This window comes from Emydura macquarii, unplaced genomic scaffold (assembly GCF_026122565.2).
Source record: "Emydura macquarii macquarii isolate MOO-44397 ecotype Brisbane River unplaced genomic scaffold, CSIRO-AGI_Emac_v2 contig_6, whole genome shotgun sequence".
In the NCBI taxonomy this organism is placed as follows: domain Eukaryota; kingdom Metazoa; phylum Chordata; order Testudines; family Chelidae; genus Emydura; species Emydura macquarii.
The window spans coordinates 906653-914785 of NW_027130143.1; the positions used below are offsets into that span (position 1 = coordinate 906653).

The following is an 8133-nucleotide window of genomic DNA, read 5'->3' on the forward strand; positions in this document are numbered from 1 at the left end:
TGGACAGGGCCTCCTTGGCCTCCCCAGTTCCGGCACCCCTGGTGCACAGGGTGCACGTATCGCCCTGACAGGTACCACCATGAGAAAAAAATCTGTGCCTTTGGAGTGCTGGGCATGCGCTCCCACTTCCCTGAAGCGGAATGGACATGTGCAATCACTTGAAGGAAAAGAAATACACAACAGGAGAACAAACCAGAAAACAGTGGGTGCCTGCAAGAGGGTCGGTTCCAGAGCTCCCCATCGAACCCTTCACTGCACCCGAGGAATTCTGCCCACAAGCCCTTCCCTTCAATCTGCCCCTAGGACTGCTAAGGGAGCTGTTTATATACGAGTCTCCTCCCCCTTTTCCCATGATGCCTTGCCACAGACTGACATAATCTGCACATCACCAAGGGCCTTGAGGAGCTCCAGCTGGGCTCCTGTTTTAACCCAGTCTGCTTCCCTCCATTGATAGGGCCCTAATATCAGGGGCGCAACCAGAACTTTCCTAAGGAGGGGGCCCAGGTTACCTATCAAGGAGCAGAGGTCACAGCATGTGTTACGGCCCAATTTCCTCATCAGCGCAGATCCTGTTCTACGCATGCATTGCCTTTCGAGATGCGCATGGGTTTCCCTTCCTTCCTTTTGTATTGCCACGCAAGTCCTCACCAACCCACATCTTTCCTCCTGAAGCAGTCTCAGAAGAGGTGGAGGGAGCAGTGTGGGGAGATTGTGGCCTGGTTCCAGGTTCTGGGAAGTGAGGAGCCTGGTCGGAGACCTCTCCCCATCCCCTCCCACCAGAGAGACTGGGACTGGACAGGACTTCTCTCACCCCCCCTCCCGCCACTGGCAAGACCAGGACAGTAAATCCGTAGTAGCACTGGAGGACCAGGGACCCCCTTTGCTGCACTCCTGCCTGAAATTACATATGTACTCACACATGCGCACATGCTGGCACACATGCATGCTCAGACAAACACACACCCACACACAACTCCACTGGTTTAGCTGAGCGTTGTGTGGTAGCTGGCCCAGCTCCAGAGGAGGCAATTACAGGAGAATCTCGACTTTAGTGTAGCACTCAGGTGTGCAGAGAAAGATCAAACGCAGGACCTGGGTGCAGCCGAAAGGGTCAGAATCCGAAAGGTCCCAACATTTCCACCTTAACAATCTCCCACATTTGTGGATCTGCCCATGATTTTGGGACGCTTGGGCAATGGTGTGGCATGCACGGAGTACATACACATTACACTCACAGGAAAAACAACACACTGGGCACCTACCCACAGACACACGCACCAGCAATGAGCATGGGCACTGATACGTACACCGTAACCCACAAGGGCAGACCCTCAGTAACACATATTCACCGAAGGACACCCTGCACCTGAGAAATGACGCTGCTGCCTCCCCTGAGCACAACCCCTAGTCAACAGCACACACTCCCACGTGTGCCCTGTGCAGGAACAACTCCTGCTCACCAGCATACATACTACCACATGTGCCCTGTGAAAGCACGGCCACAGTTCATCAGCACACGCACTCCCATCTGTGCCCTGTGAAAGCGGATCCCTATTCACCAGTGCACACACACTCCCACACGTGTTCCGTGAAAGCACAGCCCCAATTCACCAATGCACGCGCACCCCCACATGTGCCCTGTGCAAGAACAACTGCTGTTCACCAGCACACATACTACCACGGGTGTCCTGTGAAACCACAGCCACAATACACCAGCACACGCACATCCCACGTGTGTGCTGTGAAACAAGCGCCCCTATTTACTAACACACACACTCCCATGTGTACCATGTACAAGCACGGCCCTACTCACCAGTGCGCACACACTTCTGTGCGTGTGCTGTGAAAGCACAGCCCTTATTCCCCAGCACGCACACTCCCGCGTGCGCCTGGTGAAAGCACAGCCCCTGTTCACCAAGACACGTATTCCCACATGTGCCCTGTCAATTCCCAGGCCCTGTTCACTTGCACATGCCATGAGAATGCAGGACTCGGGTTCATCAGCATACATACTCCCACACGCAGCCTGTGAAAACATGACCCTGTTGCCCGGGGCTCGCACGCTCACAGCCCCTTGCCACTCGTGCCCGCACTCCCCACGTGCAAACACAATGGCTCTTCCCTGCACGCCCCCTGGCACACACCGCAGCAGCACACGCGCGCCCAGCACTGCCCGCACCCATGGTCATTGTGCCCGCTGGGGCTGATTCGCTCTGCAGGGCTCCCCACCCTGCTCCCACACTTGTGGCTAGTTTGCCGGCCGGCCGGCCGCAGCCCCGCTCCAGCCCGCTCTTACCTTCCGAGCAGAGCCTGCTCACGGCACAGGGAGAGGATGGCAGGGCCCGAGTAACCATAGCAGCCTTAGCGAGCGAGCCCGGGAGCCAGGCAGCGTGCGAGTGAGCGTGCGAGTGAGCAAGCCAGCCAGCCAGCGAGCGAGCGGGGAGTGCTGGGGGTGGGGGCGGAGGGGATTCTGGAGAGGAACAAGATAAATTTCTCCTGCGAACTCAGCCCCCCTCACAGCCTGGGGAGCCAGTGTTAGTTTAAGGCGTTGCCATGGCAACCGAGGAGTATGTGTGAGGCGAGAGGGAGAGTTCAAAGCCAGCCGCCTCTGCTGGGCTGGGCACGGCACCGGCCTGGCCCGCTGGGCCCTGCGTCTCCTGGGGGTACCCGGCAGCTGCCAGCCCCTGCCCCAGCGCCACGCGCGGGCACCACCCCACGCCCTGCGAGCTGGCTCCCTTCTGGGGGGCGGGAAATCCCAGGGCTGTACCCCCGCCACGCCGCTAGTGCTGAGCTCTCCTGGCCTGGGCCGCCGGCCCCCCCAAGCCCACCCCGCCCCAGGCCCTCCCAGTGGGGAGCCCACAGAGCAGGCTCCTGGCCGCTGGCCGCCCCACAGCCCTGGCCCACTGGTGCAGGCGGCGCCTTCCTCTCACAAATTCTCCCCACAGGAGGGTGCCAGCCCACACCAGGGGCCAGGGGCCAGGGCAGGGCAGGAGTTCCCCCCCCCCCCGCCCCCAGCCTGGGGAGTCCAAAAGCAGCCATGCTTTTGGGGGCCTCCTGTAGAGGGGGCTGGGCCCCACCCAGGCTGGTCCTTGGCTCATCGGCCCAAGATGCACCCTCAGCACCCACGAGAGGGACCAGAGGAGGTGCCAGGACTCAGCTAGGAGCTGGGGGGCCTCCCGGAGTCAGGGGGGGGTCTAAACCTCTCCCATCAGGCCATGCTGCCCGCAAAGCCCCACAGGTGGGTCAGCACGGAACACCCCTGGGTGCAGGCAGCTCTGTGCTCGGCCACGCCCTGCCCTTGTGGGGGGAAGTTCGGGGCTCTGCCCACGGCCGCGCCCAACCCCGGGGAAGAGAGGAGCTCAGGGTTCTGTGGATGGCCACGCCCTATCCTGGGGGGCATAGTTTGGGGCTCCACATGGGATCCCCGTCCATCCCCTCCAGCCAGCATCTTTCACCCCTGGGGGGACCCCTGCATAAAATGAAATGAAGTTACATAAAGTGCTACCTGCTAGCGCAGGACTTCCAGCTCCTCGCAAACACACAAACAGCAGCTACAGTTCATTACAATTGTATTACCATAGCCCCACAGCCCTAGTCATGGCCCTCCAGCCCCACATCGACACTACGCCCTCCCAGCCCTGAATCTACACTGCCTCCATCTCCACCTCAATCAGCTCTGCACCCCCAGGCTCCAGCCCATATCCACCGTGCATCCCCAGCCCCACATCTACCCTGCCCCCCCACCTCCACATCAGTCAACACTGCATCCCTCTCCCCCATCCCCAAATCAGTCAGCCCTGTTCCCCCAGCTTGACATGTGCTTCTCCTGCGCCTCTGGAGGTCCTTCACCATCCCCAGGCCTGGGGACCCAAGGAGTTCTCCAGCACCTACGGGTGGGCAGGGTACCAGGGAGGGGTGGAGCACTGCAGCTCCCCAGCCAGCTCCAGCACCCAGATCACTGGTTCAGTAACACTCCAAGTCTTCGTGTACGGAGTGGGAGACGGCTTCGCGTGCTCACCCTTGGAGGAAGAAAACAGCCCCTTGCCACGCACACAGCACTGACTGGCCTGTCTCCGAGCGGTCATGGTGTATGTCTACACAGCCTGCCACAGGTCAAAGCCTATCCCCGCCCACCCTCCCCAGGCTCCAGAGCCTCAGACGCGACTTCAAAGCTCTGTCTACACGGCTGGCTGTTTTTCGAGCGCTAGCGTGAGGCCTGCGAGCCAAGTCCGTCCCCCCGGCCGGCAGCTCTGCCGCGGGCGGTATGAACGTATCCCTTGTGTGGAAGGGCACCAGTCAGCGGAACTTTCCCAACAGGCGGATGGGGCTGGCACCCACAGAGCTGGCAGCGCTGAACAAGAACCAATGGCTGGAAGCTGAGCCAGACAAATTCAGCCTGGAGATGGCACAGAGTGCAGGGAGGCTGTACAGTGAGAGCTCGCGGAGTTAGCAGCACAGATAGTGTCGGGCTTCTCGGGACTCCAGCCCAGATTTTAGCCACCCCCGGCCCAGAGGTTTAGACAGACCTGAGACTGGATTAGAGTGAGGGGGGGCGAGTACTCCAAAGGCGACTGGGAGCAGCGGGGAGCTATGGTGGGGCAGCACGTCCAACAGGCATTTGCCACATGACTCGTCTGCAGAAAAGACCAAAGTGATTTGGGCGACTGGATTCCCTCGTAGGCCACGGCCCCCTCCGTGTGTGCGACCCGTCACCAGGACAAGTCACACAGGCTGTCACAGGCTTCACTGACAGAGGCGCAGACCGACTCACAGACTGCAGCTGCAGCCAGAGCTGAACACAGCGCCCGTCCCTGCATGTCCCACTTGTCACATGCCAGACCCCAGTCCTCAGTTACTAGCGCTTGGCAGCAGCGCTGGCTGTCAGAGGCCAGTCTCACCCTGCATGTAAGGCTGCTCTGAGTTCATCTGCCTGGCACCAACCTCTGGGGGCTGTATCACCAGTCAGCCAGTCCGCTACAGCCACATTGCCTCCTGCCCCCAGCACATCCTCTGCATGTCCCTAGACTGGGGAAGGGTGTCCCAGGGGAATTTTCAGCTGCCCGTTAGGGGCCGGAGTGGGGTCCATACACATTACTTTTGTGGCAAGTACAAACGACAGCTCACACTCAGTAGCTCAGCCCAGAGCAACGTATGTGTCTGTGTATGTATATGGGTGTGTGCGCTCATCTGTGGGTGAGCATGGGTGTGTGCGTGTATATGGGGGTGGAGACGTGCATGTATATGGGTGTGTATATGGGGATGTGTGGGTGTGCATGTATATGGGGGTGGGTGTGCATATGTATGGGTTGGGGGGGTGCAGGTATATGGGTGTGTGCATGTGTGTATATGGGGTGTTTGTGTGGGTGTGTATCTGGGATGTGTATCTATGGGTGTCTCTGTGGGTGGATGTGGATGTGGTGTGGGGGAGGTAGCACTCACTCACCTATGGGGTGTGTGTGGCTGGGGGAGGCAGAACTCGCTCACAGCAGTTTCTCGCAGTGCCAAGAGCATCAGGGAGCTCCATGAAGGCAGCAGCGGACGCTACCTGCTGCCGACTGCTTGCGGCCAGTCGCTCTTTTATTCTTTCCTTATCAACCGACTTTTCACACCACAAAATTCAGTCTCCACAGTGTGAGTTAAAATGTTCTCAGCCCCCTCTTCCCATCTGTTCCTGCCCTTCCCCCCCACACCTTCCTCACCCTCCCCCCGCCGCCCCACGCACAAATCTGCAGGCAGAATCCAGCCTGCTGGAGCAGCTCTTGAATGGGGAGTGAGCGCGTGCAGGGGACGAGAGGCTACAAAGCCTCCGTGCCAGTGAGATTTCCCGTGTGCCGACAACACACTTCCCTGCCTCAGCCAGGAAATCCCCCCAGCAGCTGGGCCAGCCTCAGCACTGGGCAGTGCCTGCAGGCACCGAGGGACCAGCTGGCTGGACCTCTGCTGCGCCAGGGAGCTCAGTGCACAGCCAGCCCGAGACACCAGCCTGCCCTGGGCCCAGTGCCCCCTCTCCCCATGGTCGGGGGTCACAGCCAGCCAGGGGCCGGCTCCTAAAGCTGGGCTGGACTCCGCACCCCTTGAGAACAACACTGGGCAGCGCCCAGGAGCTGCCCCACCCTGGGCAGAGCACTCAGCACTACCGATGGGTGCCAGCCGTGCCCTGGCTGCGCTCTCCCCTGGCGGCTCCGCTGCCCCTTCCTTCCCTGCCCTGCCCTGCCCTGCCGTGCCCGTCCTGGGCTGGCAGTTCCCGGGGCAGGGAGCGGAGGCTCTGCCTGGAGAGCCCAGCACGGTGGGGCGGTGCCAGCGCTCGGGAGGCCGGGCCTAGGAGGGGCAGTAGCCGATGTCGGAAAGCAGGAGCATCTCTGCCAGCCCCACTGCCCCCATCACTTCCAGGCAGGCCCGGCTCCTGGACAGTCCCCTCCGCCCAGAACTCTGGGCCAGCCCAGCCAGACCGTTACCTCCAAGCGGCTCCAGCTCTCCCAGCACCAGCGGTTCCCGCTCCTGGCCTCGCTCCGGGCCAAAGCCAAAAGGAAACCTGCAGGCGTTGGCTCTGCCCCTTTCCTGCCAGGAAGAGGACGCCCCCCTTCAGGCTATGGCCTCCCCGCTGCTCCAGTCACAGGGCAGAACCCGCCTCCCCAGGCAGAGACACTGGATGAGCCGGGCCAGCACCTCGGCCCTTCGAGGAGGGTGAAGGGGCAAAGCTGGGCGGAGATGAGTGGGGGGCGTGTGGGCCTGTGTATGTGCCTGGCTTGGAAGGGCTCTGTGTGTGTGTGTGTGTGTATTGCGGGGCCTTTCCCATGCTGTAGGGCTGTGTGGGGTGTGTGTGTGCAGGCACACGCTTCCCAGAGAATCTGTACACAGGCCGGGGCCGCCAGGATGTGCCTTCCACAGGCTATCTGCACAGCCGGAAGCATCTTGCCAGAGCAGTGATTTTAACTTCCTCCTGCTCCCTCCCAGAGGAAACCCCCCCTTCCCCGCCACAGGCCTGTCTGTCAGCCCCACAGGAATGCAGCCGGACGCAGGGAGGGGCAGTTTGTATCCAGGCCTGGTGCACTCATTTCATGAACTAGGGTCCAGGTGCCTGGGGGCGGGCAGGACGGCATATGTGGGGCCAGGCAGGAAAAGGACAGAGCGTGCGGGGCCGAGCCAGGAGGGGTCAGGACGGCACGTGTGGGCCAAGCCAGGCAGGGCTGGATGGAATGTGTGGGGCCAGAAGGAATCCGGATGGAGCATGCGGGGCCGAGCCAGGAGGGGGCAGGATGGAGCGTGTAGCGGTAAGCAGAGGCAGGCCCAGCCGGAGGGTGTGGGGCAGGATGGAAAGTGTGGGGCCGGGCAGGGCAGGATGGAACGATTGTTAATTGTCGCAGCTACTCAGGGTTTCCTTAGGGTAGCCCCCCAGCAGCACAGAGCCCTGCGAGGCCAGCGCACACCACTGGGGCTAGCAGTGACCCCCAGGAACAGGCCTCCGACTGCATCCCCAGCACACCGCCCTGGAGCACCTCAGTGTCCTCTGCAGGCCTCCCACCCCCGTGCCGCCCCCCTCCCCGCACCTCTTCCTTTACGCACACCCCATCCCTGGCCCCACGATGTCGCGGGACCTCCTCGTCAACTCCCTCCTGGCCCTGGCCAAATTGGCCACCTACAGGACCAGGGAGAGGGGGTTGGCAGGGGAGGCGCTCTGCGACGGTGGGGCCTATTTCCGTTCCCTCGTTCACTCACGTCTCCGGGCACAGTTCTTCTGGGCGGCGCCCGCTGGCTCCCTCGACGCCTTCCGGGAGCAGTGGGCGCTGTCCGGGGCTCTCTGCTCGGTGCCCCCTTCTGGCTCCCTGCGTCTAAACCTGTGACCCCCACGCCCCTTCCTGTTTTTTCATTCGTTGTCCCAAGCACTCCGTTGCGTTCCAGGCTCAGTGGCTCCTCCCCTTAGCCTGGGGGAGGGGACTTTAGCAGTGGGCGGGCACTAGCCTGCCCACTTCCTGCTTTGCAAATAGACCCAGCGTGATAGGAGCGCCAGCACCTGGTGGAGGGGGGCCTGAGAGGTATTCCAGGCCAGCTGGGGAGCCTCCTATCCAGCGCCCCCGATGCCAGTGCAGGGGCCCTAGCCCAGCTGGCTGTACAGCCACGTGCGCCAGGCGCGGC

At 61.7% G+C, this 8133-nt stretch overlaps 1 protein-coding gene across 2 annotated transcripts in view; it reads right to left on the bottom strand.

Annotated features, from left to right (window-relative positions):
* The window catches only part of SHANK3 (SH3 and multiple ankyrin repeat domains 3), a 663543-nt gene extending 655705 nt beyond the window's left edge, over nt 1-7838 (bottom strand). For both annotated transcript variants that reach the window (XM_067548257.1, XM_067547515.1), the window contains exon 1: nt 7717-7838. The gene's annotated coding sequence lies outside the window, so the exon portion shown is untranslated. The remainder of the gene's footprint in view (nt 1-7716) is intronic.
* Between the last annotated feature and the right edge of the window lie 295 nt (nt 7839-8133).